The sequence below is a fragment of the Mobula birostris genome, chromosome 8 (genome assembly GCF_030028105.1).
Source record: "Mobula birostris isolate sMobBir1 chromosome 8, sMobBir1.hap1, whole genome shotgun sequence".
Taxonomy (NCBI): Eukaryota; Metazoa; Chordata; class Chondrichthyes; order Myliobatiformes; family Myliobatidae; genus Mobula; species Mobula birostris.
In genome coordinates this window covers 66,042,219-66,056,739 of record NC_092377.1, presented here as the reverse complement: position 1 = coordinate 66,056,739, position 14,521 = coordinate 66,042,219, and the positions used below count along the sequence as shown (strand labels likewise).

Below are 14,521 nucleotides of genomic sequence, written 5' to 3'. Positions count from 1 at the left end.
ATAGATGCACTGTAGAAAGCATTTTTCTGGGGTGCATTACAACCTGGTATGGAAGTTATCCTGTCCAAGACCGGAAGAAGCTGCAGAAGATTGTGAACACAGCCCAGCACATCACACAAACCAATCTTTCATCCTTGGACTCACTTTAGACCGCATGCTGTCGGAGCAGTGCTGCCAGGATAATCAAGGACACGACCCACCCAGCCAACACACTTTTCGTCCCTCTTCCCTCCGGGAGAAGGCTCAGGAGCTTGAAGACTCATACAGCCAGATTTGGGAACAGCTTCTTTCCAACTGTGATAAGACTGCTGAACGGATCCTGACCCGGATCTGGGCCGTACCCTCCAAATATCCGGACCTGCCTCTCGGTTTTTTTGCACTACCTTACTTTCTGTTTTCTATTTTCTATTTATGATTTATAATTTAAATTTTAATATTTACTATCGATTTGTACTCCAGGGAGCACGAAGAGCAGAATCAAATATCGCTGTGATGATTGTACGCTCTAGTATCAATTGTTTGGCGACAATAAAGTATAAAGTAAAAGTGTTACTTTTGATTTTCAGCATCTGCATATTTTCTGATTTTTACTCAAACAACAGGAATTCTGCAGATGCTGGAAATTCAAGCAACACACATCAAAGTTGCTGGTGAACGCAGCAGGCCAGGCAGCATCTGTAGGAAGAGGTGCAGTCGACGTTTCAGGCCGAGACCCTTCGTCCCCCTCCTGTCTTCTCCTATCATTTTGGATCTCCCCCTCCCCCTCCAACTTTCAAATCCCTTACTCACTCTTCCTTCAGTTAGTCCTGATGAAGGGTCTCGCCTGAAACGTCGACTGTACCTCTTCCTACAGATGCTGCCTGGCTTGCTGCGTTCACCAGCAACTTTGATGTGTGTTTCTGATTTTTATTTATGTTTTTACATATACTCACTGTAATTTATAGTTTTTAATATTAGGCACTGCTGCCACAAAACAGAAAATTTCATGACAATGCCAGTAATATTAAACCTGATTTTTTCTCCCGCCGCTCAAACATTCACTCCATCATTCACAAATGTTTGAGTGAGTGTCTTCCCGATACCGTGAAGGAAATGAGCCCCTCCCATTCAAGAGGTGCTAGTATGTGTTAATCTGTAAAAACCAGCTTCCACTGCAAGTCATTCATGAGCACACTGTAGATCCTCAGGATACATGCTAGGGCAATAACTAGGTTTGTTAGTGCTGCTTGAATGGATGCTGATCATGATTCTAGACTTTTCCACAGCAATGGCAGCACACTAATCTGAAACATGGAGGTGTCTGCAAAACCTACAGGGAAACACGCTTTTTAAAATCTTTCTTATGAAATGTTGAGAAGTGCCAGAAATGAATGTTCTAGTGGTAAAATGTTAGGTTCAGAAATGTTGCCTTTGGTGTAGGGTCAGAAATGAACTTCAATTAGAACAACCCAGTTCAAGTGAGCTTAGTCAATGTTTGTAAAAGTAGCCTGTGACTCAGTAAATGTAAAAGTGAGAATAGTTTTACTCAATTAAATAAGAATATCACACAAATTAAATTCTGGATTGCAAAGCATATTGTAAACGTTAAGATTACAAACTACAAGGCTTTTCCTTTTCAGATCAGTAAATTCTAGAGTGGGTGGACTATTCTACTGTAAATTAGTAGTTAAAACAATGTGTATTGCTTTAAATCAAGATTAAGTACAGAAACAAAGTCCTGCCAGCATGTCTGTAGTCATCTGGAATGATTAATTCTTTTCGATATAGATTGAATTAATTTGAGTACGTCTGTGGAGCTGCTGTCAGGACACACTTTTCTCTGTTCATCTGTCCTTGGGTTCCTTTCTGGTAAATTTAAAATGAAGCTGAACTGTAATGCTGCATGGCAGATAGTGGATCATTGCTTTGATAAACATCTAAAATGCTAATGAACTGAAGCTGCAGCTTGAATTCATGAACAACTGACTTAACACAAAGCTTCAAAAATGCATACCAAATAAAAAAAATCCTACACTCTACTTTGTTTTCAATATGACATTTTCCCTTAAAAACATATTTGCACATCAAACAGAAGTGGCTTGAAACTGATGAGGTTTCAGATTGCCCTACTTGGCATGCAAATCATATCAGGAGCTCTCATTAGCATAAATGCATGAGCAACTCTAAATGCTTTTAATTTCCAATCTCAGCCTGCACAGAAGTAATTTGTCAATGTCAGAGTGAAATTCTGAAGCAAAAAAAAAGGAGCAAGATTCCACAGTAAATTGGAATCATACAAATTTCGGATTTGTTAATTGACTGATGCCTCAGTTCAATCAGCTGCCTTGAAGGTGTAAATAATTCAATGTAAGGTTGGAAATAAGTGTGATGTGGATTTGGAATGGTGCATTAGCATTCACTGTTGCAGTGACTATTACTGCAACATTCTGAAACTAAATTCCAATTGGCATTATCTTACTCATTTCTAATGCTGTAGGAAATAGCTGACTTGTTTTTTTTAAATATGTAGCAACACATTTTTTAAGTAACAAGACAATTTACCACAATTTCACACATATACTTTCATGCATTTACTACTGTTTTATATATTTATATATCTGATATCCAAGGCATTTACCTTTTTGAAATAAAACATTCAAACAATGATAAATTATACACACAGGCAATAAATGCACGATTGAAATAATTGCCAATAATATCTGCCATAAAGACTTCTGAAATCCTCACTGGTTATTCTCATATATTTTGCCTGGTCCTGAAGGGTGCACCCTAGGTTGCTAAAGGAGAGTGGATGGTGATTGCAGAAGGGTTATGAATGTCTTCCAAGATAAAAAGCTCTTGCCAGATGACTGAAGAATGGTGATTATGACATTCTTCAGCAAAAATGGGTGTTTGCACACAGGTTTCATAGTTTAACATTTGTGATCAGCATAATTTTGGAAATAGAAAAGATCAATGGGCACATGGGGCTTTGAGTCAATTAAGAGTCAACATGGATTTATTAAAGGCCAATCATGTCTGATTAACCTGAATAAATTTTTGACTGAGGGAACAGTGAAGTTAGCTGTTGGAAATGCAATGGATGTCTTCTGTATAGATTTTCAGAGGACATGCAAAACAGTTAGCAAAGACTAAGGTGATGGAAATAAGGAAGTCAATAGAAAAGATTGGCTCAACAACAGACAGCAGGAAGTTGGGTTAAATGCATATTTTTCACACTGCATGATGACAGGAAATGGTGTTCTTCAGCAAGCCAATGCTAGGACCACAGCTATTTTCAATACGTACTAATGATTTGGCTATGAATGTAGAGGATAGCATTTCCATATTTGAAGAAAATCACTGAACTTGGCAGTACGGTATTCAACGAGGAGGATAAGAAAAAGTGGCAGATGAAATTCAGAGAAATATGAAATGATACACTTCAGCAGAAAGGATGTGTAAAACCTAGACTATTATGCACAGTTCTAAAGCATATGCAGGAACAGAGAGATCTGGGTGTGAAAATCTTTGAGAGGTGCAAGACATGTTGAGAGTCCAGCCAAGAATGCACATAGACAAAACCCAGCTTTATAAATTGAAGCATGAATACAAAATGTGGAGAGATTGTGTTTAGTTTTTAAAAAACCTCATTTCTGACACTACCAGAGTGTTATATCTCATTTTGGTCACCCAACTTTGGAAAGAATGTGAAGGTTTAGAGGGAAGGTGCAAAAGACATTTCGGAATCAGAAGTAAGTTTGTTGTCACTGACGTAAGCCGTGAAATTTGTTGTTTTGTGGCAGCAGCAGAGTGCAGGCATAACAAATTCCTGTAAGTTAAAATAAAAATAAATAGTCAACAAGAGGACCAGCATGGTAGCGTTCATGGACTGTTCAGAAATCTGATTGCAGAAGAAGCTGTTCTTAAAACATTGAGTGTGGGTCTTCAAGCTCCTGTACCTCCTCCATGATGATAGTACTGAGAAGAGGGCATGGCCCAGAGGGTGAGGGTCCTTAATGATGGATGTCACCTTCTTGAGGCACCAACTTTACAGGATGTCTTGATGGTCAGGGGGTTTGAGCTCATGATGGAGATGGCTGAGTCTACAACTCTTTGAAGCCTCTTATGATGCTGTGCATTGGTGCTGGACAGTGATGCAACCAGTCAGAATGCTCTTCACAGTACACCCGTAGAAATTTGCAAGAGTCTTTGATAACATACTTAATCTCCTCAAATTCATATAGCCGCAGGTGTGCCCTTGTCATGATTGCATCCATATGGTGTGCCCAGGATCGATCCTCTGAGGTGTTGATACCCAAGAACTTGAAACTGCTCACCCTTTCCATTACTAACCCATTAGTGAGGATTAGTATGTGGACTTCCTAAAGTCTACAATTAGTTCCTTGGTCTTGCTCATGTTGAGTGCAAGGTTGTTGCTGTGGCATCACTTGATCAACTGATCTACTTTGCTCCGGAACACTTCCTTGTCATCACCTGAGATTCTGTCACCAACAGTGGTGTCATCAGCAAATTTATAGATGGTGTTTGAGCTGTTCCTAGCCACACAGTCATGAGTGTCTCTCTAGAAGAGCAGTAGACTAAGCACATATCCATGAAGTGCATCATTGTTGATTATCAGCAAAACAGAGATGTTATCAGAAACCCATACTAGTCAAGAATCCAGTTGCAGAGGGAGGTTCTGGTTTTGAAGCTTGTAGATTGTAATGAGTGGATGATGGTGCTGAACACTGAGCTGTAATCAATAAACAGCAGCCTGATATAGGTACTGCTGTTATCCAGGTAGTCCAAAACCCAGTGGCAAGCAGACATTGTGTCTGCTATAGACCTGTTGTGGCAACACACAAATCGCAGTGTGTCCAGCTACTTGCTCAAGCATGAGTTAATTCTAGCCATCATCAACCCAATAAATAGATTTGAAGTGGAGAGAGAGTGAACAATTTCAAGTTGCTGGGTGTCAATATCTCTGAGGATCTAACCTGGACCCAACATATCGATGCAGCCACTATATTTCATTGGGAGTTTGAGGAGTTTTGGTTTGTCACCTAAAGTACTAGAAAACATATACAGATATACTGTGGAGAGCAATCTGACTGGCTGCATCATCATCTGGTTTGCGGGGGCGGGGGGAGGGTGGTGTTGTGGGGGGGTGCTACTGCACAGGACTGAAGTAAGCTGCAGAGAGTTATTAAATTAGTAAGCTCCATCATGGGTACTAGCCTCCATAGTATCCAATCCATCTTCAAGGAGTGGTGCCTTAGAAAAGCAGCTTCCAGCATCGAGGACCCACACCGCCCATTCTCATTGTTACCATCAGGAAGGAGGTATAGAAGCCTGAAGGCACACACTCAGAGATTCAGGAACAGCTTCCTCTCCCCTGACATACAATTTCTAAATGGACATTGAACCCTTGAACACTACTGAAGCAAGGTTTGAGACACGGTATCAAACTGGATTGAGAACTGAGCACAAAACAAACACTAGACGAAATCACTAGTAGGGCTTATGATTGAGCACTGAACCTCAGTTCAGGTGTTCTTTAACTATTCAATTGTTGGCACCCAAAACATGATTCCCAATTATCCCGACCATCCTGATTCCTTAAGGGGACTGCGCCAGCTATCCATACTCTGGACCTGGTGTGGTTGGGAGTGTCTCATAACAATTCTTCCTTTCAAAGCCTGCATAAAAGGCATTGAGCTCTCTGGGGAGCAAAACATCACTGCCAAATATGCTTATGGTGAAGTGAAGGCATACAAACACTGCCAGAGCTGATGTGCATCCATTGTCTCTAACTTCACAGGGAATTGCCATTTCAATCTCACGATGGCCTTCCATAGTTTGTGCTTGGACTTCTTGTAGAATTTTGGATCACTGGCCTAAAGCATCACAGATTTAGCCCTCAGCAGGCTGCAAATCTCCTGAGTAATCCACAGCTCCTGGTACAGTATAGCTAAGTTTGAGCATTGGGATTGGGGTAAGCCAGTCAGTACTTTATATCTGCTCCCTCATTCACTATGATCATAACAAATCATCTACTTCTCCATGTTGTTCCTAGTTTCTTCCCATATTGATTGATCTTATTCATATTAACAAAGAAAGCTGCATCCTTCTTGGATATATTTAATGATTTTTAATAGACAACAGATGCAGGAGTAGGCCATTTGGCCCTTCGAGCCAGCACCACCATTCACTGTGATCATGGCTGATCATCCACAATCAGTATCCAGCTCCTGCCTTATCCCCATAACCCTTGATTCCGCTATCTTTAAGAGCTCTATCCATCTCTTTCTTGAAAGCATCCAGAGACTTGGCCTCCACAGCCTTCTGGGGCAGAGCATTCCATATATCAACCACTCTCTGGGTGAAAAAGTTTTTCCTCAACTCCGTTCTAAATGGTATACTCCTAATTCTTAAACTGTGCCCTCTGGTTCTGGACTCACCCATCAGCGGGAACATGCTTCCTGCCTCCAGCGTGTCCAATCACTTAATAATCTTATATGTTTCAATAAGATCACCTATCAGCCTTCTAAATTCCAGAGTATACAAGCCCAGTCGCTCCAATCTTTCAACATATGACAGTCCCGCCATCCTGGGAATTAACCTCGTGAACCTACGCTGCATTTCCTCAATAGCAAGAATGTCCTTCCTCAAATTTGGAGACCAAAACTGCACACAGTACTCCAGGTGTGGTCTCACCAGGGCCCTGTACAGCTGCAGAAGGACCTCTTTGCTCTTATACTCAATTTCCCCTGTTATGAAGGCCAGCATGCCTTTAGCTTTCTTCACTGCCTGCTGTACTTGCATGCTTGCTTTCAGTGACTGATGTACAAGAACACCTAGATCTCGTTGTACTTCCCCTTTTCTTAACTTGACTCCATTTAGATAATAATCTGCCTTCCTGTTCTTACCACCTCACATTTATCCACATTAAACTGCATCTGCCATGCATCTGCCCACTCACCCAGCCTGTCCAAGTCACCCTGCATTCTCATAACATCTTCCTCACATTTCACACTGCCACCCAGCTTTGTGTCATCGGCAAATTTGCTAATGTTACTTTTAATTCCCTCATCTAAATCATTAATATATATTGTAAACAGCTGCGGTCCCAGCACTGAACCCTGCGGTACCCTACTGGTCACCGCCTGCCATTTTGAAAGGGACCCGTTAATCGCTACTCTTTGTTTTCTGTCAGCCAGCCAATTTTCAATCCATATCAGTACTCTGCCCCCAATACCATGTGCCCTAATTTTGCCCACTAATCTCCTATGTGGGACTTTATCAAAGGCTTTCTGAAAGTCCAGGTACATTACATCCACTGGCTCTCCCTTGTCCATTTTCATAGTTACATCCTCAAAAAATTCCAGAAGATTAGTCAAGCACGATTTCACCTTCATAAATCCATGCTGACTCGAACCGATCCTGTTACTGCTATCCAGATGTGTCGTAATTTCATCTTTTATAATTGACTCCAGCATCTTTCCCACCACCGATGTCAGGCTAACCCGTCTATAATTCCCTGTTTTCTCTCTTCCTCCTTGAAGAGAGGGACAACATTAGCCACCCTCCAATCCACAGGAACTGATCCTGACTCTATAGAACATTGGAAAATGATTACCAATGCGTCCATGATTTCTAAAGCCACCTCCTTAAGTACCCTTGGATGCAGACCATCAGGTCCCGGGGACTTATCAGCCTTCAGACCCAACAGTCTATCCAACACCATTACCTGCCGAATATAAATTTCCTTCAGTTCATCCATTACCCTAGGTCCTTTGGTCGCTATTATATCTATGAGATTGTTTGTGTCTTCCCTATTTTCCTCTGCTGCCTTCTGTGTTAAAGAATTCCAAAGGTTCATTACCCCATGGGTGAATAAATTTCTTTTGACTCCCATTCTAAATCGTAGTGACTTCTGCTTCTCAGCTCCTCAATCATCATGAACATCTTTCATACATTTAACCCTGTCTAAATTTTATCAGTTTCTATGACACCTCTTTCTTCTAAATCCAGTCCTTCCTTCCTTGCACATTTGTCTTGCAATCCAAGGAGTTACCCTAGTAAACTCTCTTTATAAGATCAAAACTGCTCCTAATGGGGTTTCATCAAGAGCCTGTGCAGCTGCAGCTGCAACGCACTCTCCATCCAGTAATCAAATTTTCATTCATTGAAGGCAAAAATACTACCTGCTTTTCTAAATGCTCATTGCAGTTGAATGCTGGTTGTCAGTGACTGGTGAACAAAGACACCCAATAGATCTTATTAACTTTCTAAATCTATCATCATTCAGATTATAATTGGCTTTCTGTTTTTAGTACTGCAACTGCCCAATCTCTGATCTTGTCTGTATCACACGCCAACCTTGCATCCACCTCAAAGTTCACATTCGAATCCTCCTCCCTGCCAACTACTTTTGCACCATCTGCAAACTTGGAAATATTACATTCAGTTTCCCCATCCAAGTCACCAGTATGTATTATGAATAGTTAATAGACAAGCAACAATTCTTCTGCAATCTAGTCATTACTGCCTGCAACCCAGAAAAAGGCCCGCTTATTCCTATCTTATGTTTCCTGTCATGAAATTTCAATCCAAGCTAGTATATATTACCCCAAATCCACATGTACTAATTTTGCACACAAATTTTTAAACGTAGGAACTTATGGAAAGCATTCTGGTGGTCCAAATACACTACATGCACAGGTTCTCCCAGGCCTGTTAGAGCAAAGGTTGAAAAGAGAATTGGAAGATATGTAACCTGGGGTTATCAGGTGCTTCAGGTCTTTCAACATTAGACACCCTCGCCCAAAGACCTAGCCGTTGTTGATCAGCCCCAGCTTATGTTTTCTTTCATGGACCAAGATAATGAAAAGTGTATCACTTTGAATGTTAGGGTGCTGGTATGAGGGCAGTGGGAAAATTATCCCTCTTGTGCTTGTTGATCCCGTTACTGCAGATTCAGCGTCACTCGACCCTGCCACATTGATCTGGCCCAAGCCTTCATTAACCTGGTTCAACACTACTTGCCTTTATAAACCTGGTATGCATTGGAACACATCATCAGTAATATAACCTGGGGTCATCAGGTGTTTTGGGTCTTTTGACATCAGACACCCTTGCGCAGGTAACACAGCCAGGGATATATAAAAGTTAACATATAAAGAGCATTTAATAGCTCTGAGCCTCTACTCACTGGAGTTTCAAAGAAGCGGGGGGAATCTCTTTGAAACCTACCGAATGTTGAAAGGCCTAGATAATGTGAACATGGACAGGATATTTCCGTAATGGGAGAGTCCAGGACCAGATAGCACAACCTCAAAATACAAAGATGTTCCTTAAGAACATATTTGTGGAGGAATTTCTTTAGCCAGAAGGTGGAGAATCTGTGGAGCTCAATGCCACGGACTGCTGCAGGGGCCAAGTTGTTAGGTATATTTAAAGCAGAAGGTGATGAGTTCTTGATTGTAAGGGCATTACAGGATATGGGAAGAAAACAGGAAAATGGGGTTGAGAGGGAAAATAAATCAGCCATGATTGAATGGTGGAGCAGACCTGATTGGCTGAATGGCCTAATTCTGCTCCTATGTCATATGCTATTATTGATATTGTACAGATATTACAGAGGTAATATTAAAAATGTACTAAATTTGTATGCACACACACATACCTAGTCATGATAATCCAGTCTCCTTTGTAGCACTTGCTGCAGTCACCAATTGTGGTACTATGTTAACTGAGAACTATTACCAGACGGCTGTAGATGACAGAGGTAATCAAGATCTCAAAACAGACCATTAACCTGCCCTCCACTAAGTTACAAGGATTGCCAGTGGCAAAACGGATACAAACCTGTTTTTCTTTCTCAGGAAGAGAACGATCATCTTCCCATCTTTGCCACATTGTTGACACCCTAGTTGCATGTCAGCAGCTGTTCAGGTCAGGATAGAACACTATGAACCTGGACCCTCTTATATCCAAGTTGCTTCAGGTTTAACTTCTAAACAAGTCAGCAAACATCCACCAGTCACGCAATAGCAATCTTCAGAATTATGCACACTGGACTGGCATCAGAATAATTAAAGCAACAGGAATTCTGCAGATGCTGGAAATTCAAGCAACACACATCAAAGTTGCTGGTGAACACAGCAGGCCAGGCAGCATCTCTAGGAAGAGGTACAGTCGACGTTTCAGGCCGAGACCCTTCGTTAGTCCTGATGAAGGGTCTTGGCCTGAAACGTCGACTGTACCTCTTCCTAGAGATGCTGCCTGGCCTGCTGCGTTCATCAGCAACTTTGATGTGTGTTATCAGAATAATTAGTTACCTTTTTATCGAATATGCCATTATATCATGATCTTGTTCACAATAAATTTGGACTGGAATATCGACTTTGCGGTACCTTTACTTTTGTTTTGTGTCAAAATGGACTGTGATAGTCATTGATAAAGGAAAGGTAATGTATGAAATGTTGCTGAAGAGAGCACTGGGATTATGGATCTTTGAAATATACTCAATAGGTCTTCATGAAGAGAAGTGTTACAATAGGCTGCTGTAGTTTGCTCCTCATTTACCTTTTGTACATTTTGTTTTTACCTCACCTTCCTATTTTTGCAATTCAGCTGTTCATGACATTGCTGATGACATTATGACACCACACACTTCTGATAGTTAGCAAATAACTATCCTGAAAAGATTTCTGTTAAGTACTACCTGGTTCCTCTTGAACTAAGGTACTCTTTTGTGACACCAATACTCTGCTGCAGTTCAAGTGGGAGCATAGTTTTCATTTTCTGCACGATGCCTGTTTATGAGTGCTGTGTGCACCAGTCATCAATCATCTCCACAACAGGTGTCCAATTGCCACTGTTCGATTTGCTTTGGTCATTCAAATGCAGTTGGTACAGCAGACTACTATAGAATGAAGACATCATGACAATAGATAGGATAACAAGCACAAGCCTGTATGATTTGTTGTTTATAGTGACAGATCAGATAGAGGGAAATCAGAGTATCTTTTGGTATTGTTTCACATTATTGACATGCAAAGCTTGCAAAGTGACGTGCATGCAGCAACTAACACTGGAATGCCTTCAATCCCAACAAAGACATAAATTCCTACCCCCTAATGGTCTGTGAAAAGGAAAAATAGGTAAATTTGACTTAAAGCAATGGTGGCCTTCCTAACATAACAACTGGCCTAGGTAACCAAATTCTTTGCCATGGTTATCGTTATACCACATGAAGTGCCACTATTTAAATTGCCTAATTTGGAATTTTAAGAATCGTGTGCAGTCTTGGTCATCTACCTACAGGAAAGATGCCAATAAGATTGAAAGAGTGCAGAAAAAAATTTACAGGGACATTGCCAGGATGTGAGGACCTGAGTTATAGGGAAAGATTGAACAGATTTGGACTTCATTCCTTAGAAAAATGAGGGAAGATTTGGGTATATAAAATTATGAGGGGTGTAGATGGATAAATGTTAGCAGGATTTTTCCACTGAGCAACACACACACAATGTCAGAAGAACTAGCAGGTTAGGCTGCATCTATGGGAATGATGTTTCAGGCTGAGACGTTCTTCAGGACTAGAGAGGAAGGAGGAAGATGCCGGAATAAAAAAGGTGGTGGGGTGGGGAGGAGAAACAGGACCAGTGATGAAGCCAGGTAGGTAGGAAAGATAAAAGGCTGGAGAGGAAAGAATCTGACAGGAGATTAGCATGCACCGTAGGAGAAAGGGACGAGGAGCACCAACGGGAGTTGATAGGCAGGTGAGAAGCGGTAAGAATCCAGAGTGGGGAATACATGGAGAGGGGAGGTATTTTTTATTGGAAGGGGAAATCAATGTTCATGCCATCAGATTGAAGGCTATCCAGACAGAATATAAGGTGTTCCTCCTCCATCCTGAGGATACTCTCATCTTGGCACAAGAGGAGGCCACGGATCAACGTGTTGGAATGGGAACGGGAATCAGGATTAAAATGTTTGGCCATTGCGAAGTTCCGCTCCTGGCGGATGGAGCGGAGGTGCTCGACGAAGCAGTCCCCGCAATTTATGACGGGTCTCACCAATGTAGAGGGGACCGCATCAGGAGCACTAAACACAATAGACAACCCAAGCAGATTCATAGGAGAAGTACTGCCTCACCTGGAAGGACTGTTTGGGACCCTGAATGGAGATGAGGGAAGAGGTGATCAGGCAGGTGTAGCACCTCAGTTATTTGCAGGGATAAGTGCCAGGAGGGAGGTTAGTGGGGAGGGATGAATAGACAAGGAAATCTTGGAGGAAGCGTCCCATGCGGAAAGTGGGGGGAGGGGGTTGGAGGTAAAGATATGTTTGGTGGTAGGATCCCTTGATGTGATTCAGGCTCGGGCTTTGAGAGTCAGCAGTGGGGCTTTTAAAACATCACCCGTATCAGCCCTACAGGTAGGAGTGGGAGTAATGCCTTTGGAACTAAGGATGCAATTGATGGCAAACTACTGGGCTAATTTGCAGGGGCACAATGATTCTCACCCTGCAGAAGGAGTGTTACAGCAGTGCTGGGAAAATGGGAGGTTTCAGAGGGATAACTTTAGTCAGGTAGGGAATGATATTGCTAAAGAATGTGGACTGCTTGATCTAAGGATAAGTCCTTCAGTCGTTTATCCGGTTGTAACTCCATGGAAGCTTGTATGGCCTGACATAGACTGGCATTTGTTAGAGGTCAAAAGGAAAGGAAAATATAAAACTGATTTGGTAAGTGCATTTAACTGTCATGTGTTGGAAAAGTATAGTGATTATACTCAGATTTACACGGATGGTGCTAAGGAACCTAAAACAGGAGTGACAGGGTTTGGGGTGGCTATGCCAGCAAAAGAAATTGGAATCAGCAGAAGAACATCTAATAAGTTAGGGGTGTATACAGTGGAGATGCTGGTAGTGTTGGTTGCATTGCGATGGGTGAAGAAAGCTAGACAAGTCAAAGTGTTGATATGCTCAGATTCATCCTCAGTTCTAGCAAGTTTAAGGTCTTTTCACTCAAACAGTCGGCAAGATGTACTTCATGAAGTCCTTCAGTCAGTCACAAGAATTGCAAATCAGGGAGGTCAGGTAAAATTTCTATGGGTTCCAGCACGTGAAGGGGAATGAGAGGGTGGATGAGTTGGTAAAGAGGGTGTTAAAGAAAGAAAATATAGAAATGCGCATTAGTATCAGTAAAGCAGAGGTTAAGTGTGTAATCCAGGAAAAAATCAACCAAATGTGGCAAGAAAGATGGGACAGGGAGGGGAAAGGGAGGCATTTATATCAAATACAAAAGAGTGTTGCAGGTACTAGGATAGGTAGTGGATACAGAAGAGAGGAAACTGTGTGGACTAGGTTAAGGCTGGGGCAATGTGCATTAAACAAAACATTGAAAATGATAGGGAAACACCAGAGAGGATTGTGTGAAGAATGTCAGGAAGAGGAGTCAGTAGAATATGTAGTTCTGAGTTGCAGGAAGAATGGGATACAGAGAGGGATGATGAGAATTAATCTAAGGGAATTGGGGGTGCAGGAATTCACATTAAAAGGGTTGCTGGGCATGGGTGAGAGAGCACAGGTCAGGGTATTTTTAGCTTTCTTAAGGGGTACAGAGGCTTTTTATAGGATATGATGGATAAGCAGGAATAGGGTACTAGGATGGCCAAAGATGGGAGGATAAAGTGTAGGTTAGGGTGTGTGTGTGTGTGTGTGTGTGTGTGTGTGTGTGTGTGTGTGTGTGTGTGTGTGTGTGAGTGAGAGTGAGAGTAAGAGAGAGAGTGTGTGAGAGAGAGAGAGAGAGAGAGAGAGAGAGAGAGAGATAGATAGATAGATAGAGATAGAGATAGGGTGAAGGGATTTAGAATGTGTCTATTGCACACTCTGGAGCAGAAGGTGGCAGTAATGTGCCATTAAGCTGGGTGCCAACCACCATAAAACAAGACGGAGAAGAAGAAGAAGATCCCTTGAAGAAGGAGGTTGTGACAAATGTTGTATTGGATACTGAGACTCATGGGGTGGTAGGTAAGGAAAAGAAGAACTCTATCACTGATAAGGCTGTGGGAAGATGGGGTGAGCGTGGATGTTCGGGAAATGGAGAAGATGCAGGTGAGGACAGCATCAGTGGTGGAGGAAAGGAAGCACCGCTCTTTGCAGAAGGACAACGTCTCTGATGTCCTGGAAAGGAAAGCCACATCTTGGGAACAAATGCAGTGGAGATGAAGGAACTGAGAAAAGGGAATAGCATTTTTACAGGAGACAGGGTGAGAAGACGTGTAGTTGAGAGAACTGTAGGGATCAGTAAGTCAATAAAAAATGTCAGTCAACAGTGTCTCCAGAAATGGAGTCAGCGAGATTGGGAAAAGGGAGGGAGGTGGCAGAAATGGACCAGGTGAATTTAAGGGTAGGGTGGAAGTTAGAGGGAAAGTTGATGAAATTGATGAGCTCAGCATGGGTGCATGAAGCAGCACTATTGCAGTCATCAATGTAGTGGAGGAAGAGTTAGGGAGGATTACTGGGAAAG

General features: G+C 42.0%; 1 protein-coding gene across 1 annotated transcript in view; it reads left to right on the top strand.

The window, feature by feature from the left end:
* The window catches only part of LOC140202004 (NADPH oxidase 3-like), a 180,171-nt gene that overhangs the window by 43,220 nt on the left and 122,430 nt on the right, over positions 1-14,521 (top strand). The gene's annotated exons all lie outside the window — the stretch shown is intronic.